Source organism: Hemibagrus wyckioides, linkage group LG12, assembly GCF_019097595.1.
Source record: "Hemibagrus wyckioides isolate EC202008001 linkage group LG12, SWU_Hwy_1.0, whole genome shotgun sequence".
NCBI lineage: Eukaryota > Metazoa > Chordata > Actinopteri > Siluriformes > Bagridae > Hemibagrus > Hemibagrus wyckioides.
Window position 1 is genome coordinate 5776050 of NC_080721.1, and position 27927 is coordinate 5803976.

A 27927-nucleotide genomic window follows, 5' to 3' on the forward strand; every position below is an offset into this window, starting at 1 on the left:
GTGTGTATGTGTAAGTGCGTGTGTGTCTGTGTAAGTGTGTGTGTGTGTATGTGTGAGTATGTGTAAGTGTGTGTGTGTATGTGTAAGTGTGTGTGAGTATGTGTAAGTGCGTGTGTGTATGTGTGTGTATGTGTAAGTGTGTGTGTGTCTGTGTAAGTGTGTGTGAGTATGTGTAAGTGCGTGTGTGTATGTGTGAGTATGTGTATGTGTAAGTGCGTGTGTGTGTCTGTGTAAGTGCGTGTGTGTGTATGTGTAAGTGCGTGTGTGTATGTGTGAGTATGTGTAAGTGTGTGTGTGTCTGTGTAAGTGCGTGTGTGTCTGTGTAAGTGTGTGTGTGTGTATGTGTGAGTATGTGTAAGTGTGTGTGTGTCTGTGTAAGTGTGTGTGTGTCTGTGTAAGTGCGTGTGTGTCTGTGTAAGTGTGTGTGTGTGTATGTGTGAGTATGTGTAAGTGTGTGTGTGTATGTGTAAGTGCGTGTGTGTCTGTGTAAGTGTGTGTGTGTCTGTGTAAGTGTGTGTGTGTGTGTATGTGTGAGTATGTGTAAGTGTGTGTGTGTATGTGTAAGTGTGTGTGTGTCTGTGTAAGTGTGTGTGTGTGTATGTGTGAGTATGTGTAAGTGTGTGTGTGTATGTGTAAGTGCGTGTGTGTCTGTGTAAGTGTGTGTGTGTCTGTGTAAGTGCGTGTGTGTCTGTGTAAGTGTGTGTGTGTGTATGTGTGAGTATGTGTAAGTGTGTGTGTGTCTGTGTAAGTGTGTGTGTGTCTGTGTAAGTGCGTGTGTGTCTGTGTAAGTGTGTGTGTGTGTATGTGTGAGTATGTGTAAGTGTGTGTGTGTATGTGTAAGTGCGTGTGTGTCTGTGTAAGTGTGTGTGTGTCTGTGTAAGTGTGTGTGTGTGTGTATGTGTGAGTATGTGTAAGTGTGTGTGTGTATGTGTAAGTGCGTGTGTGTCTGTGTAAGTGTGTGTGTGTGTATGTGTGAGTATGTGTAAGTGTGTGTGTGTATGTGTGAGTGTATGTGTGTGTGTGAGTGTGTGTGAGTGTGTGTGTGTATGTGTAAGTGTGTGTGTGTCTGTGTAAGTGTGTGTGAGTATGTGTAAGTGCGTGTGTGTATGTGTGAGTATGTGTATGTGTAAGTGCGTGTGTGTGTCTGTGTAAGTGCGTGTGTGTGTATGTGTAAGTGCGTGTGTGTATGTGTGAGTATGTGTAAGTGTGTGTGTGTCTGTGTAAGTGCGTGTGTGTCTGTGTAAGTGTGTGTGTGTGTATGTGTGAGTATGTGTAAGTGTGTGTGTGTCTGTGTAAGTGTGTGTGTGTCTGTGTAAGTGCGTGTGTGTCTGTGTAAGTGTGTGTGTGTGTATGTGTGAGTATGTGTAAGTGTGTGTGTGTATGTGTAAGTGCGTGTGTGTCTGTGTAAGTGTGTGTGTGTCTGTGTAAGTGTGTGTGTGTGTGTATGTGTGAGTATGTGTAAGTGTGTGTGTGTATGTGTAAGTGTGTGTGTGTCTGTGTAAGTGTGTGTGTGTGTATGTGTGAGTATGTGTAAGTGTGTGTGTGTATGTGTAAGTGTGTGTGTGTCTGTGTAAGTGTGTGTGTGTATGTGTAAGTGTGTGTGTGTCTGTGTAAGTGCGTGTGTGTCTGTGTAAGTGTGTGTGTGTGTATGTGTGAGTATGTGTAAGTGTGTGTGTGTATGTGTAAGTGCGTGTGTGTCTGTGTAAGTGTGTGTGTGTCTGTGTAAGTGTGTGTGTGTCTGTGTAAGTGCGTGTGTGTCTGTGTAAGTGTGTGTGTGTGTATGTGTGAGTATGTGTAAGTGTGTGTGTGTATGTGTAAGTGCGTGTGTGTGTATGTGTAAGTGCGTGTGTATGTGTAAGTGCGTGTGTGTCTGTGTAAGTGTGTGTGTCTGTGTAAGTGCGTGTGTGTCTGTGTAAGTGTGTGTGTGTGTATGTGTGAGTATGTGTAAGTGTGTGTGTGTATGTGTAAGTGTGTGTGTGTCTGTGTAAGTGTGTGTGTGTCTGTGTAAGTGTGTGTGTGTGTGTATGTGTGAGTATGTGTAAGTGTGTGTGTGTATGTGTAAGTGTGTGTGTGTCTGTGTAAGTGTGTGTGTGTGTATGTGTGAGTATGTGTAAGTGTGTGTGTGTATGTGTAAGTGTGTGTGTGTCTGTGTAAGTGTGTGTGTGTATGTGTAAGTGTGTGTGTGTCTGTGTAAGTGCGTGTGTGTCTGTGTAAGTGTGTGTGTGTGTATGTGTGAGTATGTGTAAGTGTGTGTGTGTATGTGTAAGTGCGTGTGTGTCTGTGTAAGTGTGTGTGTGTCTGTGTAAGTGTGTGTGTGTCTGTGTAAGTGCGTGTGTGTCTGTGTAAGTGTGTGTGTGTGTATGTGTGAGTATGTGTAAGTGTGTGTGTGTATGTGTAAGTGCGTGTGTGTGTATGTGTAAGTGTGTGTGTGTCTGTGTAAGTGCGTGTGTGTCTGTGTAAGTGTGTGTGTGTATGTGTGAGTATGTGTAAGTGCGTGTGTGTATGTGTGAGTATGTGTATGTGTGTGTGTGTATGTGTGAGTATGTGTATGTGTAAGTGCGTGTGTGTATGTGTGAGTATGTGTATGTGTAAGTGCGTGTGTGTATGTGTGAGTATGTGTATGTGTAAGTGCGTGTGTGTGTATGTGTAAGTGCGTGTGTGTCTGTGTAAGTGTGTGTGTGTCTGTGTAAGTGCGTGTGTGTCTGTGTAAGTGTGTGTGTGTGTGTGTGTATGTGTGAGTATGTGTATGTGTAAGTGTGTGTGTGTATGTGTGAGTATGTGTATGTGTAAGTGCGTGTGTGTATGTGTGAGTATGTGTATGTGTAAGTGCGTGTGTGTATGTGTGAGTATGTGTATGTGTAAGTGCGTGTGTGTGTATGTGTAAGTGCGTGTGTGTCTGTGTAAGTGCGTGTGTGTCTGTGTAAGTGTGTGTGTGTGTATGTGTGAGTATGTGTAAGTGCGTGTGTGTATGTGTGAGTATGTGTATGTGTAAGTGCGTGTGTGTGTGTGTGTGTGTGTGTGTATGTGTTTGTTCCCTTTTGTTCTTGTCTCTTTTAATCACCGGAGATAAATCAGGAGCGAATGGGTTTGGGTTTCTAATAAAATACAGACAGAAAGTGAAAGAAAGAGAGAGAGAGAGAGAGAGAGAGAGAGAGAGAGACAGAAAGAGAGAGACAGAAGGGGAAAAACATAAAGAGAAACAGAGAGAGAGACAGAGAGATAGACAGAGAGAGAGAGATAGAAGGAAGGAAGTAAAGAGAGAAGGTAACAGAAGGAAGCATGTTCCAGAGTTGTGGGTTTGTTATTGCTGGAGATTTGATATTCACATGATACACTCTCAGCTCTTTCAGCTCCCGCTCTGCTGTGGAAACTCGACATGTGCTGAGGCTCAGATTTCAGCCTGTGATAATTGTGTGTTGTTCTGTTAAGGATTACAGCATCATCACAACAAGAGTATTATCACAACAAGAGTATCATCACAACAAGAGTATTATCACAACAAGAGTATCATCACAACAAGAGTATTATCACAACAAGAGTATTATCACAACAAGAGCATCATCACAACAAGAGCATCATCACAACAAGAGTATCATCACAACAAGAGTATTATCACAACAAGATTATCATCACAACAAGAGTATTATCACAACAAGAGTATTATCACAACAAGAGCATCATCACAACAAGAGTATTATCACAACAAGAGTATTATCACAACAAGAGTATCATCACAACAAGAGTATTATCACAACAAGAGTATTATCACAACAACAAGAGTATTATCACAACAAGAGTATTATCACAACAAGAGTATTATCACAACAAGAGTATTATCACAACAAGAGTATCATCACAACAAGAGCATCATCACAACAAGAGTATTATCACAACAAGAGTATCATCACAACAAGAGTATTATCACAACAACAAGAGTATTATCACAACAAGAGTATTATCACAACAACAAGAGTATTATCACAACAAGAGTATTATCACAACAAGAGCATCATCACAACAAGAGCATCATCACAACAAGAGTATTATCACAACAAGAGTATCATCACAACAAGAGCATCATCACAACAAGAGTATTATCACAACAAGAGCATCATCACAACAAGAGTATTATCACAACAAGAGTATTATCACAACAAGAGCATCATCACAACAAGAGTATCATCACAACAAGAGTATTATCACAACAAGAGTATCATCACAACAAGAGTATTATCACAACAACAAGAGTATTATCACAACAAGAGTATTATCACAACAACAAGAGTATTATCACAACAAGAGTATTATCACAACAACAAGAGTATTATCACAACAAGAGCATCATCACAACAAGAGTATTATCACAACAAGAGTATTATCACAACAAGAGTATTATCACAACAAGAGCATCATCACAACAAGAGTATCTTCACAACAAGAGTATTATCACAACAAGAGCATCATCACAACAAGAGTATCATCACAAGAGTATCTTCACAACAAGAGTATTATCACAACAACAAGTGTATTATCACAACAAGAGTATTATCACAACAAGAGTATCATCACAACAAGTGTATTATCACAACAAGAGTATTATCACAACAAGAGTATCTTCACAACAAGAGTATCTTCACAACAAGAGTATTATCACAACAAGAGCATCATCACAACAAGAGTATCTTCACAACAAGAGTATTATCACAACAAGAGCATCATCACAACAAGAGCATCATCACAAGAGTATCTTCACAACAAGAGTATTATCACAACAAGTGTATTATCACAACAAGAGTATTATCACAACAAGAGTATCATCACAACAAGTGTATTATCACAACGAGTATTATCACAACAAGAGCATCATCACAACAAGAGTATCTTCACAAGAGTATTATCACAACAAGAGCATCATCACAACAAGAGCATCATCACAACAAGTGTATTATCACAACAAGAGTATTATCACAACAACAAGTGTATTATCACAACAAGTGTATCATCACAACAAGAGTATCATCACAACAATAGTATCATCACAACAAGAGTATCTTCACAAGAGTATTATCACAACAAGAGTATCTTCACAAGAGTATTATCACAACAAGAGCATCATCACAACAAGAGCATCATCACAACAAGTGTATTATCACAACAAGAGTATTATCACAACAACAAGTGTATTATCACAACAAGAGCATCATCACAACAAGTGTATCTTCACAACAGTCCAGTGTGGGTGGAGTCTGTACTCACTGTAGCCTCACTTGGCTGAGGAGAATGGACTCTGATCTGATCCTGTACCTCATCCACCTCACGGTTCGATGTTTTTGTGACTCACCTCATCACACTTGCTTATTTCAGATACACCCTAAATTAGCCTGACCCTTCTCTGACCACAGGGTGGTGGTAGCTCTAGTGGGCTCTGGGTTGTTGATTGATTGGAAGATCAAGCTTCAGCGCTACCCAGCTGCCACTGTTTAGCCATTGAACAAGTCCCTCACCCATGCTCCAAGGGGCGCTGTATCATGGCTGACCCGGCGCTCATGTTCACGTGACAAATAAAGGCTACTTAACGTAACTGACCGCTCTGTGGAACTGATGCTTTCTGGGTGGAGGTTGTTGTGTTTTTTTTGTCGTGCGAATGAGCCGCTCATTTAAAGTTAACTGCAGACTACTGAACTTCTTTGTGTTCTTTCAATCAGCAGTGTGCGTCATCCGGCATGTGAGCCGCTACACACACACACACACACACACACACACTTCAAAGAAGATCAGAGTATTTTCGCTTCAGAAAGAGAAAGCAAAAAAAAACCCAAAACACAAGACCTTTCTCTGAAACAGGGGGAAAAAACCCTCTTGATGAAAAGAAAAACTTCCTACACCCACACAGACACCCACCCACACACACACACACACACACACACACACACACACTCATATAATACCACAAATGAATGACAAATTCATTACACAACTCATAAAGCTGAGTTACACTGATTTTTATCTCGGCACGTCTGTACTAAAAATTCTCCAGGAGGGCGTTCCTGCTACCGGTTGCCGTAGTAACAACATTTCATCAATGGGTGGAGTAACTAGCGATCCAGAAATTTTCTTACAGCTGAGGGAGATTTGTGTGTTTTAAAATTCAAGCGTGTTTATCTGCATCATATCAGACGAAATAAAGCAGGAGCCCTTTGTCATGGATCACATGACCTCCGTCTTCACTCGGCTGGTCGCTTCACATTTGCATGAAGTCAAACCGTGTTTGCGTGGCTAATTCGGACACGCCCACATCAAGTCTCCATCGCACGCTGTCAATCACGTCGCCGTGAATCTCGAACGAAACCGAATGATCTCTTTGCTGATCTGGTCTCTGCGGGTGTAAAACGCACCCCAAGACCGGTTCGGAAGTCGGTCACGCGTTTTTAGGATCTCTTCAGGTACAGTAGAGGTACTGAGAACACCAGCAACGTGAGAACACCTCGCTCTAATCTCTTCCGACAGGATCTGCCATGCTGCCAGGATAAGTAGTTACTCTAAGCTTCTGGCATTTTAGGCTTCAGAAATGACACAGTAGCAGTGGAACAGGGAAAGCTGCCATGTGGACTCCTTAAAATGGATTTAAGGAGGCTGAATATAAACAGAACAACATTTGCTGGTGAAAAATGACGGCGCTCGAGCAGACCGAGTGTGTGAAGCTGCAGCAGGAATATGATCGGTTTACTATCACACATCCTTATAGTATGCAAGCAAACTTATATACTCAGTAAACTGTTTTACATAAATGCGCTGTAAGTGATCTCTTTCTTGGATATAAACCTTCCAACTCGGATCCCTGAGGTTTGGTTAAAATAAAGTAGACTCATATAAAACTTCTTAAATCATAATCGCTGCTTAACTCTTTTTTTCCTTTTTTTTTGCTTTTAATCATAGCTTACAACAACAAGCGTGTCAGTGTTTCCAGTCCTGGAGAATGGCAGCACTGCTGAGTTTCAAGTTAAGCCTTATTTATTTAACAAACCTGATTCATCCCCTCAGCTAAAATCCCGAAGCTTAGTCTGGTGTGTTAGGAAGGATAAACCCGAATATCTGCGGAGTTCCAAGTTGAATACACAAGGCTTACGATCTTCGGTTCAACCTGTTTGATAGATAATTAAATGTTCACTGTTATGTGTTTTAGCACTTAAAGGCCTCAGTGTGTTGCTGGTTGTTTCACAAAATAAGTTTTGATAGCCAATGGAGGCCAAATTGAAAAAAAAAATAAATAAAAAATAAACAAGAGAAAAATAAAAAAGGCTGAGCACGGGTTTATGTAAGGAATAAAACACTTCAGCAAGAAAGCCCTAAAGTTGATTAATGATTAGTCGAGGTTGAGGGTGGATTAGTCAATCAACCCTAAAGTTGATCATTTTCAGCAATTTCTCTTATTTGGCAACCATTTTTAATGTATTTATAATAAACATTTAACAGAACTTTTCCATATTTGCTCTTGGAGATCAAGTCCATCCAACCATCCATCCATCCAAATATTTATGTAACCATCTCCCATCCATCTAACCATCCATTCATCTTTCCATGCTCCATCCATCCATCCATCCATCCATTCAACTATTCATGTAACCATTCTTCCATCCATCTAACTATCCATTCATCCTTATAAGCTTCATCTAACCATCCATTCATCCATCCATCCATCTATTCATGTAACCATCCATCCAGCTGTTCATCCATCCATCCATCCATCCAACCATCCATCCAGCTATTCATGTAACCATCCACCCATCCATCCAGCTGTTCATCCATCCATCCATCCATCCATTCAGCTATTCATGTAACCATCCATCCATCCAGCTATTCATGTAACTATCCATCCATCCACCGATCCATCCAACTATCCATCTAACCATCCATTCATCGTTCCATGCAACATCCATCCATTCAGCTATTTATGTAACCCTCCATCCATCCACCTGTCTATTTTTATCTGTATATAGCTACACATCACTAGTTTATCCCTGTTATCACTTAGAGCTATAAATCTCTCGTTTGATGTTAAAAAGACAAAAACAATACAATCTATGGATATAAACCTGTGATTTGAACTGCAGCCTGTCAGAGAAGTTAGAGCTGCTGTTGTAGAAACACCTCCTGACCAATCAGGTTGAAGAGTTCACCAGCAGTGTGGTATAAATGTAATGAAATATTATGCAAAATGTAATTAAATAATATAAATTAAAATTGTGCATGTGTGATTGTGCCTTGTGATGAGCTGGCACACCTTGTGACCCAAGTCTCTCTGGATGGATGGATGGATGAACAGCTGGATGGATGGATGGATGGATGGATGGCGGTTTGTTTTCACCTGCTGTTACTTGTTTGTTTATAAGAGTTTGGGGAGAAACTGTTCTTTAGACCCTGATGAACAAAACCGAGGTCCTGTGTGCCGCCTGTGCTGGATTGCACACGTCCTGTTAGTCAGATTAGATCATGTGAAAGGAGTCTAGCAGGAGACTGAGCTCAGCAGCAGAACACTACGGCGTAATGCAAGACTTCCTGTTAGTCAGAGAGAGGGTGGAAAGATTCAGATTCAGCCTCGGACACTCTTAAAGCCGGTTATAAATCGTCACTCTCTAATGGATTTGAACGTCTGCCCAAAGATCGCCTAGGCTGCCATGTATATACAGTATAGTTCCATCTATCCATCCATCCATCTCTCTCTCAACTCTATCCTCTTCTTCAAAGATATCAAAAGCACATTGTCTTGGTAGTATCGCACACATTAGCCTCCAGACTCATTTCATTACATTTATAGCTTTGTTCTCACTTCTTTAATATGAAATTTATTTTCACGGCACGACATATGAATGCGATCGAATCCAAACCTAACAACCCATAAACATGGCAGGCTTGCTTTCTTTTAATATGTCAGGAATTACATCATGGACAACAAAAGAAAAAACCCTGTCGGAATGTTTACACACACACACACACACCTAACAATGATTTGCCGCTGAGACTTAATGAATAATTGAATAACGAAATACATATTAAATGGACCATGGTTCCAGAGTTGCCGTCAGCCATGTGAGGAAATAAAGAACTTGTATACAGCTCTCACCTGCTGCGATACTATCGGTCTCACCGCCTAAACATGCACAGAGTTGCGTAATGAGTTGGTGAAGAAATGAGTTTCGGTTCTGTAGTTATCTTTTGGCATCATGAGGTGTGTGTGTGTGAGAAATGTTTTCAGCTTCCGATTTTTGAATTTCCTGGAACAAACTGATGATACTATCGGTAACTCGTGCTCATCTAAATTTGATCAAAAAAAGCTAAACCGAGCTCAGGGTTCATGCGTCACTGGCCAAGAACGCTAACAAACAGCTGCGTGACCGGCGTATCCGACTTCACTGGCACATTCTCAGCGGGCAGAGCTAATTGAATTTTTAAACGGGGACAATAAACGACGATGCATAATTCACATTGTGTAATTCAGATGTCGGGCTCTAACGGAGCTTCCTATACAACGATCCTGCTCAAAAAAACAAACAAGGAAATAATCCAGGAGCGAAGATTAAATGTGCAATAGGGTTTTTTTCCTGACTAAATCCGCTGTATTATGTCGAACACCAGCTGAAAGAATTGTTTAAACAGTGGCTTTATCAACATCAGTAAACTCCGCCCACACTTGACCACATATCGCTTCTATAAAAACCTAAATTACCTTCCGTTTTGCATCGAAACTTCTTGAAGACTTCTTTCTAGTGAAGGAAACGAAGCTGGAGACTGTAAGCTGCTCAATCACGTAGATAACATTTTGATTGGTTAGATAATTTAATACTTTGGGTGAAGCATCTATATATAACGCTAGCTAACAATGCACGCTCCTTGTGAAGATCCAGCGAAGGCAAGCAGTTGAAATTCACGTCTTTATAGCTTTATAGCTTGACTACGGTGGAGTCGTATGGACTAGCGAGCACGGCAGGTTGAAGACTTGGTGGACGAGATTAGATGACAATTTGCTAAGTGAAATGTATGGTATGTCCAAAAAAAACCCGCCAAAAGTTAAAGTTAGCTTTACGCCAGCTAAGTGAGGTAACGTTATCTTCTCGATTGCTATCCTGACAAAGTAAGACCTTGAATAATACCCTCCATATAATAAACAACCTTTTTACCGACTGCTTAAAAGTGACAGAACATGGATGCTAACTGAACATTCGATTCGGCAACAAGACCATTTTTTGACCATTAAAGAAAGGGGAATGATTTTCTTCCTCGTGATGTCTCAGGGAGTTTTTCCTCGTCACTGTTGCCTCGTAAGGGATACAGTCCGATTAAAATATTTTAAAGATAAATTTAAAATACATCATTTACATCCTGAATTTTGACATTTTCTGTAAAGCAGAAGCAAAGGTTTCTGTGTGGTGATGCTTCAGCTAACCTCTAGATCTCCAATCGTGACTAATCTTAATTAATGACTCGACCTTTAAACACAGATCATGGTCATTACTGACATTTCACGCACCATAAAAAAGGTTCATCTGGTCGTTTCTCTGGATCATTCATTTTCGTTCAGCAGTTTATTAACCTGACCTGAATCTTTGGAGCGTTACAGATATTCCGATGTGAATGCATTTCTAAACTGGTTTAAAAAAATAGAAAAGCTCCTTCAGTTCAGTTTCAGTCAGAACGGATTTCTTTTATCTTTTCTAAATAAATAAAGGGTCGCCTCGGCACATTCCCATAACTCTCCTGCTGGTATAAGTAAAAAGAAAAGGGGGAAAAAAAAATAAAAAGAGATTAAACATGTCTTGTGTGCACCAGTCTTGAGCAGCACCTTTATTTGTAATGAGGTCAATAAGGGCAGAACTTCAGGATTTCCGTTATTTCCGATGATGAAATACTGCGGCAACATCCAGCGGAACAGAAAGCACAAAGACCAGAGGAAACCGTGCTTATCTCCAAACCGCGAAGGCCATCCTGAAGATCAAGACTAATTCATAAATGCTGAATGATTTAGCTTTGGAGTATATCGTAGACGCGTACATGAAGACTGGGAATAAACTGAGTAAATAAATCATCTGCAGTCACTTGCTTCCACTCTGAGAGCACCGAAACTGGATGAGGAATAAGAGCAGATAGCCGTTTAAGTTTCCTTTTACTAAATGACAAAGCGTAGTAGTTAAGATTTGACACATCATGTGTGTTACTTTTTGTTTCTGCCAAAAAACGTTTCAACCGATACCTAATAGCTACTTGGGTAACGTTAGCTCAGTCCACGTTTACGAACGCTAACCCTTTTGGAAAGAAAACAATAAGCTAATGATGTAAGACCTGGCGAAGTGGACGGGGCTTTCTTAACCGTGGCAGCTGTCAATCGCTCCACATTCAGATGCAGCTGAGCATTTCTGTGAGAAATCCCGGAATAGCTTACTCCTACACAGAAATGCAAAATCTTATTTCTAGTTAAAAGTTTTTCGACACACACATTTAAAACCTTTCCTCATTCGTACTATAGGACACTGTCAAGTGTTTGAAAGTCTTTTGTGTTTCTTAGTCCAGTGTTTTTACTTATTAGCACAAACTAGAGCAGAACAATTTACTTCAGTACAATTTCTCCGAAGCATCATTCAAGCCAGTTATTTGGATTTTGTCGTTTATTGTGTCATATCTAATGATGCACGTATATAGAAAATTAGCAATGCCTTTAGTTTTATAGCATGAACACAGGGTGAATGCTTGCAAATAATGCGTTCGAAGAGATGTGGTTTTTATCAGCGCTGCCTGGCAGACCTCCATCCATCCGTCCATCCATCCACCCACCCATCCATCCGTCCATCCATCCATTCTGTCATCCATCCAGCTGTTCATCCTTCCATCCATCTAACCATCCATTCAACTTTCCATGCTTCATCCATCCATCTAACCATCCATCCATTCTGTCATCCATCCAGCTGTTCATCCTTCCATCCATCTAACCATTCGTTCATCTTTCCATGCTTCATCCATCCATCTAACCATCCATCCATCCGTCCATCCATCCATTCTGTCATCCATCCAGCTGTTCATCCTTCCATCTATCTAACCATTCATTCATCTTTCCATGCTTCATCCATCTAACCATCCATTCATCTTTTCATGCTTCATCCATCCATCTAACCATCCATCCATCCATCCGTCCATCCTTCCATTCTGTCATCCATCCAGCTGTTCATCCTTCCATCTGTCTAACCATTCATTCATCTTTCCATGCTTCATCCATCCATCTAACCATCCATTCATCTTTTCATGCTTCATCCATCCACTAACCATCCATCCATCCCTCCATCCATCCAACTATTCATGTAACCATCCTTCCATCCATCTAACCAGCCATTCATCTTTCCATGCTACATCCATCCATCTAACCATGCATCCATCAATCTAACCAGCCATCTAACTGTCCATCCATCCATCCAACTATTCATGTAACCATCCATCCCCTATGCCACTTATCCTATACAGGGTCTTGAGGAAACCTGTAGTCTATCACAGAGGACTGGGGCAAAAGGCAAGGAACACCATGGACGGGGTGCACAAACACACACTTACACACATACACCTATAAAGCAAACCCCACACACACAGGAAGGAGCCGGGAATCAAACCCCTAACCCTACATGTGTGAGACAAAGGTTCTACCCACTAAAAAACTACTTCTTAATGTTTACTGCATCTTGGTGGTATGATGCACCTCACTGCTGCGCTACACACATTACACAGGCTGTTAGAACAGCAGCTTTATTAGCCACACAATCTCAGAAACACACAGTGAGAATAAAGCTTGGAGCAAATCTGTCCAAAATCTCCTGCTTACTTCATGCAGTCACCTCCCGGTCAACAGAACCCGCACCTGCTAGCTAGACTTACATGCTTACATACTTATAACATTACACAGCGTCTCACTGAGGCGGGTTGTGCTACATTAATAAGACATAATCTTCACCATTTTTCTCATAGCATGTATTAACACAACAAGATGAACTAGTCATTAAATTGCTAGCTAGCTATTTTTTTTTTACTTGCCTAGCAGACACGCTAATGAATAATAATCATAAAAGTTGTCTATATCTGATACGCGAAGGACTGGGGTAAAACTGAGAGGCTTAGGAGGAACTGGTTCCCTCAAGAAGTCCCATCAGACTCTTTAACACAGACATATCCACCATATTGATTCCTTAGGAATCTATAAAGACTCTTTTCCACTTCGTCTTTGTTCATTGACACACTAGACTGTGTACTGTTCCTGCACATGATTAAGTCTAATTACTTTATCTGTTTCTACACACAATCTACAGAGGAGAAGATCAGGTTTTCTTTTCACTGCTCCTGTATAAAACTGTCTATGACAAATCTTGCATCTCGAAATCTATAAAACTAGTCTCTAAACTCCAAAACATGACCCACTTTTCCTACCTGCTTAACAATAATGATGTTCATTCATCATCTCCACCACGTACCCCTGTCCTCATTCTCCGTTTCCTCCTTTTCTTTCACTCTCTCTCTCTCTCTCTCTCTCTCTCTCTCTCTCCCTTTGTTTCTTTCTTATAATTCATCAGTGAGAAGTTCTCTTCATTTTGACAGCACCACATGCACGACCATTTAAACTCATTTACACACACGCTAGTAAAAACGGGGCCCCTTCCGGAGGGGATTTCCTACCAGTACAGATCTCAAGGGGCTTCCTGGTTTTTGACATTTTCCATGCATTTCACTGATTAGCTGTGCGATGCTCAAGGCTGCTGCGGATTCTTATGTTCAGACAGGAACATGTTATTAGAGCGTTATGAAAAAGAAAAGAAAGCAGCGTACGGAAAGGTTGCTGTGAGCTTTGTGTATGCGAGTGATGTTTTGCTTCTGAGAAACGATGCCGTTTTATAGACCAAGACGAAGCCTTCGGCGCTTCCACGCTTTTCTTTCATCCTAACGTGACCGTGTTAAACTAGATTATTAATGAAATCAAAGACGCTGAAAGTGCAGTTCATATACAGACAAATCCACTGAGTCTCTGAGTAAAGCTGTGTAAATTTTCACCTGGACCAAAACGGACTCGGATTTGTGGACGGGTTTCAGAAAGCCGTGTTGATAATGTGCTGTAACGTGTTGTTAATGCGCTTATTTACGTTTGGTGACGTCCACAAAACTGCATAAAAGGTCAGGTGCGCAGGCAGGTTGGAGAAAGAAATGAACAAGCAGAATAAAGAAGGAGTGGAAATGATTTGAATGTATTTCTGTTGCAATAAAAAATAATTGGTGTTTTTTAATAATTATATTAATATTTAGAGCACCATGTCAGTTGAATAATTTATTGTATTAATAATAAAAATATATATATATATATATATATATATATATATATATTTAATTAATTATCAAATATTAAAAATAATTACTTATTATTATTGTCATATATTATTTATTTATTTATATTTAATATTTATTTTATATTATATTTTATTTATTTTAATTATATGATTAATTTATATGTTTTACTTAACATCTAAATTAGTGTTGGGTTCCTTTATATATATATATATATATATATATAATATATTTATTTATTTATTTTTTAAAAATAATTTTGCAAAGGTACTATTATGTTTATACATACAGCGACTTGATAAATTGACAGAGAGCTGGTGACATCTGGCGACATGAGTGGCAGCCATCGTTAGCGACTACATGTGGGCGTGTCCACGTCTGCGACTCGATAAAGTTGAGTAAAGTGATTTGGTGTATGGACTACCAGTGGGATTGGAGACAGTAGAGCGACGTGATCCGTGGCACACACTGCTTCTCCTCGTATTCATCTCGTATTACATGATGCAGATAGACATGGCTTTATTTTATACACTAACACCAAAATCTCTTTCTAGAATGTTTTAGCATCAGGAAAACTGATTTGTTGTTAAGTACAATGCTAGATGCTCCACCCACTGATAAATGGTATTACTATGGCAACCAGTAGTAAGGGCATCTTCTGGTGATTTCACAGCACAGAGACATGGAGTCATGCAGAGAGTATGTTTTTACTGTGTGAATGCAGCTTAAGTCCCTGACCTAGCGAACTGAAATAAAATAAGTCAATGTCAAAGTGCAGTAAGTCGATCAGAATCAGTGTTTACTTTGGCTTGGATTCTTTTGCCTAGCGCACACACAGTTTTTCTGAACGTACAGGATTTTCATGACTACATGAATAATTTCCTCCGTTTGTATCCTACATGATAATTTCAACCTCAAACCGAAATGGACTTCTCTGGGTCGAGGCATGCTGAAGGGAGTGGCGTAGCTGTGTACAGTATGATACATTATTCAGCACTGAGCACTTTACTTTAGAGATGACACACAGAAGCTAAAAAAACGACGGCTAAACCTCGGCAGACCATAAAAACTCAATAATGGTCCTGTCGCTTCTATTATTCAGCTGATGTACACAGGTAGAGCATGCATTATTGATGAACATGATCAGAGCTGGGTTCGGGTCGGGTGACTCAGGCGGACGGCGCTCTCGGGAGTCATGGTGATGTGAGCGTCTTAGCCGAAATGTGGGAGTCCCTCAGGGAAGGAGATCAAAGTGTTTAAAAAGCAGAAAAAGCAAAGAGCATGCATGTGCATGCACACACACACTCGCGCACACACACTCGCACACACACACACACTCGCACACAGACTCGCGCACACAGACTCGCACACACTCGCGCACACAGACTCGCACACACACACTCGCATGCACACACTCCCTTACATACACACACACACTCGCGCACACACACACTCGCGCACACACACTCGCGCACACACACACACACACACTCGCACACACACACACGCACACACACACACGCACACGCACACACACACATATGCACACAAACACACACACAGATCTCATTTTTTTATTCTTGAGTGCACTGTGCCAGCTGTTGGCCCCAAGTGTGACCAATTAAAGGAGAGAGAGAGAGAGACAGGAAGGCATAAAAAGAGAAGTGAGAGAAGAACAGAGGTAGTGAGAGAGACAGGGAGAGAGACAAGGTGTTTAGACAGGGAGAGAATGAGAGACAGAGACAGAGGGAAATACAAAAAAGAGAAAGAGGAAAATTTATGTGATATGAGACTTGAGGTAGACATGGTATGATATGAGGTAGAGAGAGATAGACAGATAGAAGACGCAAAGAGGCAGAAAGATACAAAAAGACACATCGAGACAAACAGAAAGAGAGACAGAGAGTGTGAGAGACAGAGAGAAAGGTAGACGGAGACAGACAGAGAGAAAAAGAAGGAGAGACAGAGAGATCCAGACAAAGACAGTGAGACATAAGATGTGCTTAAAGAAGAGGACAGAGTTTAGCAAGAGAGAGAGAGAGACAGAGAGAGAGAGAGAGAGAGAGAGAGGAAGACATAAAGGGAAAAAAGAAAACATGAGAGAGGAACAGAGGCAGTGAGAGAGACCAGGAGAGAGACAAGGTGATAAGCAGGGAGAGAACGAGAGACAGAGACACCGGGACATACAAAAAGGGTAAAAGAGGAGGATAGAGTTCAGTGAGAGAGAGAGAGAGAGAGAGAGAGACAGAGAGACAGACAGAAAGAGAACAGAGGCAGGGAGAGAGACAAGGTGACAGATAGAGAGAGAACGAGAGACAGAGGGACATACAAAAAAGGTAAAAGAAGAGGACAGAGTTCAGTGAGAGAGAGAGAGACAGACAAGAGAGACAGAGAGAGAGAGAGAACAGACGCAGTGAGAGAGACTGGGAGAGAGACAAGGTGATAGGCGGGGAGAAAATGAGAGACACAGACAGTGGGAGAGACAGAGAGAGAGAACGAGAGACAAAGACAGAGGGACATACAAAAAAGGGTAAAAGAAGAGGATAGAGTTCAGTGAGAGAGAGAGAGACAGACAGACAGACATGAAGACATAATGAGAAAAAAGAAAAAGTGAGAGCGGAACAGAAAATGCAACTCAACATCAATGTGATCTTATAACATTTTCCCCCAGAACAGGTTATTGTCCACCCTGTCCTCGAGGCAGCTCGGCCGGTCCAGCAGCAGTCCTGACTCAGCAGAAGTCCACACTGATTAGCCAAAACCCAGTGTGTACTTTGTGGGACGTTGAACAGTTAAGTCAACAGCGCAGGTGTTAATTCAAGCCTGGAGCTTGTGTGTGTTATTATAAACAGCAGGACGACTCAAGGAGAGGCACGGAGACACAACACACACAACACACACACACACACTGGCACTGTGACAGACACCTCACTGTAGGTTCGAATCGAGGAGGCTGATACTGTAAACAAGAACCGGCTCAGTGAGGATGCTTACTCGGCATCTGGCACCGGAGTCACTGCTTCAGCTTCTACTGGGATATGAAATTGCTTTTTTATTGTTTCAGCAGCTTTTTCTTATATTAACACTAAAGCTTTAGAAATCTCTCTGAAATGCCACAAAGCACCTGATAATGAACTGGTCATTTCTTTCATTATAAACATGGGGCCTTGATTTTCATTGTAAATACTGGGCTAGTTCTTCTACTTAGCTCTCAGTGCCGGTCCCAAGCCCGGGTTAAATGGGAGGAAGGGGTAAAACCTGTGCCATATCGAAACACGCGGACCAAATGATCCACTGTGATGACCCTGAAATGGGAGCCGCCGAAACAACAACAACAGGGCTAGTTCTTCTCATCGTTTCTTCTCATGGAGTCTCAGGTAGTTTTCTTTGTCCTTCTCACTTCTGGCTTCATTACAGATCCAGATCTACTCCATCTGGACTTCAATCCTTGATGATGTCGTACAAAGATAAAGTAAAGGTCATGTTTGGGAGATTTCTCGTTTTCTGTAGTGGCCAGGGAGTGTGAAGTAGAGCTCAGGAATCGGTCAGTGAGTAAAGCTGCATGCAAATTTCTGTAATATTTTTAGACTCAAGTCATAGCTGGATGCAGGGGATTTACATCGTTGTACTCATAACCTCAGAGCAAGCTCCATGACTCGCGCACACCTTCCATTAGAGCTGCAAAGGAAACCCAACTAACGATAATGAATTGACTAATCAGGGAAATTTAGCTTATATGTGCTAACGGTGCATTCAAGGCATTTTGGAAAAAAACGTATTTACGAGTTTAACACATAAACGGCACCCCAAAGTCGTAATTACGAGTAGGAGATGGTCAGATCTTTAGGGGTGTGGGAGGAAGGAGACATGGTGGAGTCAGTGGATGTGTCTGTGGTTGACTGGAAATTTGAATGTTTACTCGTCTCTGAGGTTGATAGTTGTAGTTAATCAACACGAACTAGACCTCCATCTTGCTGCGACTGCAGTGACACAAACGCCCCTGATGTCATAATTACAGCTTCTTAACTCGGAAAAAACGAATTTCCCAGTAGAACTCGAACAAACAGAAGCAGCGACTGAATTATTGAGCTTTATTTTTTTATAAATAATAAATAAAATATTCTGTTTTTTTTCAATACTGAAAGCTATGTACTGCTGCGTCTCATTCAGCTCCCTAGTTCCCTATGCTGATTATAGAGTCGGCCATTTTAATCTCTCTCTCTCTCTCTGTCTGTCTGTCTGTCTGTCTGTCTGTCTGTCTTTCTCTCTCTCTCTCTCTCTCTCTCTCTCTCTCTCTCTCTGTCTGTCTGTCTGTCCGTCTGTCTCTCTCTCTCTCATTTGTTTGAGTGTCTCTCTCTGTCTCTCTCTCTTTCTGTCGCTCTCTGTCTCACTCCCTCATTCTCTCTCTCTCTCTCTCTCTGTCTCTCTCTCTCTGTCTCACTCCCTCATTCTCTCTATTTCTCTGTCTCACTCACTCTGTTGCTCTCTGTCTCACTCCCTCATTCTCTCTATTTCTCTGTCTCTCTCTCTCTGTCTCACTCACTCTGTCTCTCTCTGTCTCACTCCCTCATTCTCTCTATTTCTCTGTCTCACTCACTCTGTTGCTCTCTGTCTCACTCCCTCATTCTCTCTATTTCTCTGTCTCACTCACTCTGTTGCTCTCTGTCTCACTCCCTCATTCTCTCTATTTCTCTGTCTCACTCACTCTGTCTCTCTCCCTTATTCTCTCTCTCTCTCTCTCTCTGTCTCACTCACTCTGTCACTCTCTGTCTCACTCCCTCATTCTCTCTCTCTCTCTCTCTCTCTCTCTCTCTCTCTCTCTCTCTCTCACTCACTCTGTCGCTCTCTGTCTCACTCCCTCATTCTCTCTCTCTCTGTCTCACTCACTCTATCGCTCTCTGTCTCACTCCTTCTCTCTCTGTCTCTCTCTCTCTCTCTCTCCCTCGGTCGCTCTCTGTCTCACTCCCTCATTCTCTCTCTCTCTGCTCTCTCTCTCTCTCTGCTCTCTCTGTCTCTCTCTCTCTCTGTCGCTGTCTGTCTCACTCCCTCTCTCACACTCTCTCTCTCTCTTTCTCTGCTCTCTCTCTCTCTCTGTCTGTCTCACTCCCTCTCTCACACTCTCTCTCTCTCGCTGTCGCTCTCTGTCTCACTCCCTCATTCTCTCTCTCTCTCTGTCTCACTCACTTTGTCTCTCTGTCTCACTTCCTCATTCTCTCTATTTCTCTGTCTCACTCCCTCATTCTCTCTCTCTCTGCTCTCTCTGTCTCTCTCTCTCTCTCTCCCTCGATCGCTCTCTGTCTTACTCCCTCATTCTCTCTCTCTCTCTGTCTCTCTCCCTCTCTCTCTCTGTCGCTCTCTGTCTCACTCCCTCTCTCACACTCTCTCTCTCTGTCTCTCTCTCTGTCTCACTCACTCTCTCTCATTTGTTAGAGTGCCCCCCCCTCCCTCTATCTCACTCTATCTATATTCAAATAAATAAGAAGCACTAAAATTTAAAAATACTCATCATTTGTTGGAGGCCCACGTGCAGCCAGATGTAAGCTTTCTGATGACATACTTCCTGTTTCCTCTTGAGCAGCAGTGAAAGGACTTATTGATTCTAGGCTTTCATTAGAAGCTCATGTAGAAAAATAAAGAAAGGCAAAAAAACTATCTAAAAAGCTGCTACGAAGTCAGGACTGACAGGAGATGAAGCTGAAGTTCTGTGGAATCTCTCAAAGCCAATTTCTCTTATAAATCTCTCTTATAGCCTGGAAGACTATAACACTACAGAACTCCACATCTGGAGCGGCCAGGTCATTAAATAAAAAAGCATGAATGTAAATGGTTGGTAATTATTTTAGCTTTATTGTTTTCGAATTCGAAATGATTTACGGTGTTATTTCATGCTAACAAACACTTGTTAACATGATAAGTTGCATCTTCTCAGGTGGCCTGAGAGCACCTGCCACCCATCAGAGCAAAACTAGCCACAAGCCATACAGCTGTCACGGGGCAGTGAAGCAGTCTGCCATTTAAAAGAGTGCAAAACAAAAGAACAAAGCTTATTGAATGAACATGTCTCTGTGTAACTGGGTTGCGTTTTTCTTGTACAACAAACCAAGCAACCACACACACACACACACACACACACGTATAGTAAGAGAACAAGAGCATCTCCATTAAACCAATGATGTCATCACGATCTTTACACACTTTACCCACTTCCTGTTCTACTTATTGTCACACGCACACACACACACACACAGCAGATCTGCCTCCTCAGCTGTGCTCGAGATGATTGATTTCACTTCCACAGAATCATTGAGAATTTCAAGAAGGTCAAGCTTTTAAAAAGAAAATCTGTTATTTATTCAAATAAAAAAATAAATCAGTTCTTCATCTTCGGGATCTCTTTTATCCTGATCAGAGCTGTCAGGAGTCCTGAGTTTATCCCAAGAAGTCAAGCATAGAGCCTAGATGTGGTGCCAGGACATCACAGGACAGAACACACACATACACACACACACACAGGACACTCTCTCTTTCTCTCTCTCTCTCTCTCTCTCTCTCTCTCACACACACACACACACACAGGACACTCTCTCTTTCTCTCTCTCTCTCTCTCTCTCTCACACACACACACACACACACACACACACAGGACACTCTCTCCTTCTCTCTCTCTCTCTCTCTCTCTCTCTCTCTCACACACACACACAGGACACTCTCTCTTTCTCTCTCTCTCTCTCTCTCTCTCTCTCTCTCACACACACACACACACACACAGGACACTCTCTCTTTCTCTCTCTCTCTCTCTCTCTCTCTCTCACACACACACACACACACACACAGGACACTCTCTCTTTCTCTCTCTCTCTCTCTCTCTCTCTCTCTCTCTCTCTCACACACACACACACACACAGGACACTCTCTCTTTCTCTCTCTCTCTCTCTCTCTCTCTCACACACACACACACACACACAGGGCACTCTCTCTTTCTCTCTCTCTCACACACACACACACAGGACACTCTCTCTCTCTCTCTCTCTCTCTCTCTCTCACACACACACACACAGGACACTCTCTCTTTCTCTCTCTCTCTCTCTCTCTCTCTCTCTCTCTCTCTCACACACACACACACACAGGGCACTCTCTCTCTCTCTCTCTCACACACACACACAGGACACTCTCTCTTTCTCTCTCTCTCTCTCTCTCTCTCTCTCTCTCTCACACACACACACACACACACACACAGGACACTCTCTCTTTCTCTCTCTCTCTCTCTCTCTCTCTCTCTCACACACACACAGAGCACAATCGCTCTCTCTTGCTCTCTCTCTCTTTCTCACTCTTGCACACACACACACACACACACTCACATCAGGGACAATTTAGAGAGGAAATCCAGCACAAGGTGTGTGTTTTAGGAGTTTTGGGAGCCTCACGTTGAGAATTTTTCAAACTCTAACCTGACGTCAGGATGTTAACTGGGGACCCGGAGCTGTAGAGCGGCTCTGCATAGCATTTTGTTGAGAACATTTATTTTTATTTCTGTTTATTTTATTTTTAGTGTTACTGGAAATATTATTTTAATAAATAATAAATAGAAAAATCTAATAATAATAATAATCTAATAAATAGAAAAATAATACAATAAATTATAAAATATCAATAATTCATAATCCAAAAAAGAAAGAAAAAATAAAATAAATTGTTAAAAGTGCCCTCCTCAGCGCTCCTAGCTCAGCATGCCTTCTTCTTCTTCTTCTTCCTTTAACTCATCTGCACCAGTGAGGGAGTGAGCGCTCATAAAATTTAATATCAATAATTAATATTTGTAATAGAAATAAATAAAATAAAAATAATGCAAATAAGTATTAATGACTAATATTTAAAATATCGTAAATATAAAAAAATTATATAGATACAAAATAATCTAAATAAATATAATAATATTTAATATTTAATAATATTTAATATTTTATTAAAATAATAATATTAAAAAAAATAAAATAAAGCAAAAATAAGATGAATTGTTAGTACCGACTCTCTTAGCTCAGCCTGCCTTCTTCTTTCTTTAACACTCATTTACACCAGTGAAGGAGTGAGCGCTCATCCTCTCACCATCTCCAAGCTCTTAGTTCTTATTGTGTCAGGATTAAATCCTGTTGTTTAATATGGAGCGCTCATATGGCGAGAGGGCATGGGGACGAGGCACGGCAGATGGTGTTTTCATTACGAGGGTCTGTCTGACAGAAGAATAAATCAACTGACTTTGCTCGCATGCCCTCACTGCACTTATCAAATTACACTGTTTGCTCATGCCACTGAGGACAAACACACACAAACAAAAAAACTGTGCAGTGGGTCCCAACGTCTCGGCAATTAGCGTTGCGGCAGATTCTACAGAGATAACAAAACTCATGTTATTGTTTATAAATCCGTCAGCTCTGATATCTGGATATTGAAGGTGCTCCAAACTCTCAAACAATCTCAGCTGTAGTAAAATAAAAAAAAAAACTATGAAAGAAAATATCAGTAAAAAAAGAAATGTTTTCCCGCACCGATGTTGACGGCGGCCATGTCGCGCCCCGATGCGTCATTCTCTCGTCCCGGTCTGTATATCTTTTCCCCTTCTAAATATTTACAATATTTACGGACCCGGGATCAGCGGCACTCTTCGTTTGTTTGAGATTTAACAGCGAACGCTAAGCGCTTGTGTACATTCTCAATGCAGAGTAATGATTCGCTCACGCGGTCGAACGTAAACACTTTGTAATGATTCACGTGGAAAATGAACGTACTTACCGGACAGAGCTGGGATCCTTCCGTCCTGCCAGGATTAATGAGCGCTGATCAGTGGGTGTGTACGAATCTAGAAGAGAAAAGACAGTAGAGTGTGAACAATCCCGGCTGTAATTGGAATAGTTTGAGACTTCTATTTCTTTTGCGGCGTCGTTGCCATAGCAACAGGTCCTTCGCCGGGAACCGGGTCGGCTCAATAACCAATTTGTTCGTAAAGAATCTTTCTGTAAAGATAAACATTCGTTGGAAGGAGTCTCCAGTGTCAGTGAATGAACAGGACAAGACGAGACGAGAAAACGGAGAGAAATGAGGAAATCTCTCTCCAAACAAAGTATCTGGACGACGTTAATATTCCCAGTAACGCACAAAAACACACTAAGAACGGCTTTATCACTGACCTTTCTGTGTGTTCAGTACTATAGCTATCTATGGCTGTGTCTCAATCAGCGCTCTAGTTCACTACTCAGGGCGCTGATCACAGAGTCGGCCATTTTAACCGCTGTGTGTCTCGCAAAATCCTTGTAGTGCACTGGAATAAAACATGAACACGAATAATAAATCTAAATAGATTCAAATATATCACAGCTGCTCTCTCTGGAGAGCTTACCATCAATGCGCACTTTCACTGTTCCCTTACTGGAAATGGCGTCATGTTTACTGAAGCCTCTCAGCTTGGACAAAATGGCGGACAAAAACCGCTATCGTTAGCGTAGCTCGTGACTCATTACTTACATTACCGATTTATTTTTGTTCTGCATACGGCTTGCTTGACCCGGGCGACTTTTAAAGCCCTCTTGAAGTAGCATGATGGAAATCTGATGACTAAGCGAAAAGATTCTATGACAAATAAAACTTCATATCTTCTGTAGTAAGAGGATGTGAAAGCAGGAACCAGCTCGCCTTTAGGATGTTTTGCAACTACATATGGTTAAGAATATGAGGTTCATTAATAAAGTAGAAAGAGTAATGTTCAAAATGGTGAATTCCTGTAATGTGATCAACAAACTTGTCATCATAAACATCTAAAAACTAGGGGAAGTTATTAAGATATGGAGCCTCAGTTTTGCAGACTGAGGTGGCATGAAGACCCTGTGTGTGTGTGTGTGTGTGTGTGTGTGTTGTAGCATGCACACGTTGTATCAGCGTTTGCTGCAGCTTCTCACGAATTCACACCATGTTAATTCCTTCGAACTAAAAGTCTGAGGTCATGCAAGAATCTCTCCTAGCACTGGAAGCTTCTTTCGAACCGCAGCAGGGACTTAAACTGATGACTTCACTTGGCACAGTCCAGTGCATACAGCAATACCTTCGCTACCAGAGGAAACAGCTGAGGGTGAAACATAACTCCAATCTCAGCAGCACCCTGGCTCTCGGTCGTGGAAAGCGAGCGTGTAAACAAGGTCACACTTAACACAGTGAAGGTTCGTGTTCTTGCTGATAACTGAGCAGAATGCTAAACAGTCCTGAGTGATACAGTAGGATATTAGCATAGTCACAGCCTGCTAGCTAACAAAGCATGACTTGCTCTTGTAAATTAAAAGTCTAATACAAAATACTATTAAAACATGTATTTATCAATTCAACCATCTCAGACAGGAATATTTCTCTTTTTAGTCAATATTAAATGAGTAACAGGGATGATAACGGCAGAAAGAAAGAAAGAAAGAAAGGTGCATTGAAAGAAAGAAAGAAAGAAAGAAAGAAAGAAAGAAAGAAAGAAAGAAAGAAAGAAAGAAAAACTAAAAGAAAGAAAGAAAGAAAGAAAGAAAAAGAAAGAAAGAAAGAAAGAAAGAAAGAAAGAAAAACTAAAAGAAAGAAAGAAAGACAGGGAGAAATACTGAAAGAAAGAAAGAAAGAAAGAAAGAAAGAAAGAAAGAAAGAAAGAAAGAAAGAAAGAAAGAAAAACTAAAAGAAAGAAAGAAAGACAGGGAGAAAAACTGAAAGAAAGAAAGAAAGAAAGAAAGAAAGAAAGAAAAACTGAAAGAAAGAAAGAAAGAAAGACTGAAAGAAAAAAGAAAGAAAGAAAGAAAGAAAGAAAGAAAGAAAAACTAAAAGAAAGAAAGAAAGAAAGAAAGAAAGAAAGAAAGAAAGAAAGAAAGAAAGAAAGAAAGAAAGAAAGAAAGAAAGAAAAAAAGAAAGAAAGAAAGAAAAACTAAAAGAAAGAAAGAAAGACAGGGAGAAATACTGAAAGAAAGAAAGAAAGAAAGAAAGAAAGAAAGAAAGAAAGAAAGAAAGAAAGAAAAACTAAAAGAAAGAAAGAAAGAAAGAAAGAAAGAAAGAAAGAAAGAAAGAAAGAAAGAAAGAAAGTTGAAAGAAAGAAAGAAAGAAAGAAAGAAAGAAAAACTGAAAGAAAGAAAGAAAGAAAGAAAGAAAGAAAGAAAGAAAGAAAGAAAGAAAGAAAGAAAGACTGAAAGAAAAAAGAAAGAAAGAAAGAAAGAAAGAAAGAAAGAAAGAAAGAAAGAAAGAAAGCCTGAATCCTTGATTTCACGTCAGTGTAGATGAAGGACCTGTGAGATAAATCTAAATGTAATATAAGAACACTGATGTTTCCTGTATGAGTTCAGATGAAACACTGAGACGGATTCAGAAGTGTTCCGGTTCTGAAAGGTCCGGCTCGGACCTGCGCTCGTTTCACGTCGCACTATTCAGTATTCCTGGCGGTCAGTGCCGGTCTCTGAGGTGCTGTTGTAATTGGTTTGAACTGAGATGCCCGCTGTTTGAGTGGGGGCCCGTGGGTGTCTCAGCACTGCTTTGCCAGTCTTTCTCCTCTCCTCGCCGACAGTTTCCATGGTGATGGAGTTATATCTGGAAGGCTGAACACAATACGTGGTGGCGTTTTGCTCATGAACTCATTAGTACTTTGAGCCGGTGAAAGCCAAGCATGAAGAAAGTCATGCAGAATGTTGCCTTTAGATGATATGTAGAGATCTACAGACATATTAAAGAATATATATTTTAAGAAGTAGGATCTTGTCTCTTTTTCCCAGACACCAAAAAATAGAATTTGCATCTGGTTTTGTTTTGTCTGAGTTCAGCATTGAATGTCTTTGTCATGTCACACTCCACAGTGAGGCTTAATGGTTTATATGCCAAGATAAGTTTTTCCGTTTTCAAGGTAAGATCTGAGGAATCTGAATAGATCTGGGAAATCTGAAGACCAAGTTAACATCCTGAAGCAAGAAGGTCCTGGGTTTGAATCCCAGGTTCGAACAGGCAGGGGCCTTTCTGTGTGGAGTTTGCATGTTCTCCTCGTGCCTGCATGGGTTTACTCCTCCCACAGTCCCAAAACATGTACATTAGGTTGATTGGTGGTTCTAAATCGTTAACTTTCTCACGAAGCATAAATACAGACCCTGAAGACTCTATAACACTAAATGACGTTTTTCAGATCAATTGATCATTAAAGCTTAGATCATGTAGAGCATCGTTCATACAAAAGGGACATGCATAAGGGCAATATTTTCATAAAATTAGAAGAAAACCATCAAACCCATCAAATTCTGCTCTCTGGGATGAATGTGTCTCCCATGTGTTTGTTAATAAGCAAATAAAATCTGAAGGGGAGATGAATGTCTCGACTGTGTCTAAGATATGAACCACTAAAATTCTGTGTAAGGTTATCCAACAGAGGGAACAACACACGTCTTACACCGAAAGCCAACAGACTCATTTTATATCAGACTTGCAGCAATAAAATGATTAATTTGTTTATACTGACTGAAAATGTCTGATAAGTCCAATCAGAATGGCAGTGTACTGGTTAACCTCGGTGCTAGAGGGAGTGTGTTTGTAGATCGTAAAATTGCCTCAGTCAACATTTTATACAGTAACTCGAGGTGTTCGGGGTGCAGTTTGTGTGTCAGTGATGGTCCTCAAATCTTGCTCTGGAGGGAAAATCCACTGCAGAGTTTAGCTCCAATTCTGATCAAACTCCTCTATAATGATCCTGAAGACACTGATTAGCATGCTCTGGCGTGTTTGATTAAGGTTAGACCTAAACTCTGCAGGAAAGTGGATCAGATTCGAGGATCCCTGGTGTAACGTGTGTGTATATTTAACTTAAAACTATTGATATCATATAGAAAAAAGAGAAAGAAAAATTAGTTGAAGTCTGTTTCATGCTGCTAGATCCTTAAAATACAGTGTCCCAAAAGTCTTCATACACAGTGGACTATGTACACACAGCCCCATGTCTTCCTCAGAGGACGTTCACTTCTCGGTTGGTTCTCAACACCTCCAGTCTTTTGGAATTTGTTAATAAGTTTGGCTGCACAGTGTGGCGTGTGATGTGCTCTCCATGTTTCCTGTGAAAGTTGCGAAAGCTTTCCCGTTTCTGCCGTGGAAATGATTTCAACGCGCTCTCCTTTTACCAAAAACATTCTAAAAGGCTGGCTGAAAAAAAAATAAAAATCATCTTTTGAAATATTTTTGCTTAAAAGTGTCTATTTTCACAATGTACGGAGACCTCTGGGACACGCTGTAACAAATAAACTACAGATTGTTGATTTTTACGTTAATTTATGAATTCATAAATGCTGGAAATTTTAGTAAATCATCAGTTACAGGTTATAGAAACGATATGTTATAGCGGTGTCTCCCAACATGAACACATTCGTGCCCTATGAAATATCTGGAGGGGAAAAAAAAAAAAATCACACATTCAGCAGGAAGTTACATCATAGAAATATCTAGATCATAAGAAGAAGAAAACTAAGTTCTCTAGTTCTACTCTTTTTTTTTTTTTAAATCTCTTTATTTTTCTTGTTATTATCTGATCAG

General features: G+C 40.8%; 1 protein-coding gene across 3 annotated transcripts in view; it reads right to left on the reverse strand.

The window, feature by feature from the left end:
- thrb (thyroid hormone receptor beta) overlaps positions 1-27927 on the reverse strand; it is a 132276-nt gene that overhangs the window by 44746 nt on the left and 59603 nt on the right. For all 3 annotated transcript variants that reach the window (XM_058404561.1, XM_058404559.1, XM_058404560.1), the window contains one exon: positions 23152-23218. The gene's annotated coding sequence lies outside the window, so the exon portion shown is untranslated. The remainder of the gene's footprint in view (positions 1-23151; positions 23219-27927) is intronic.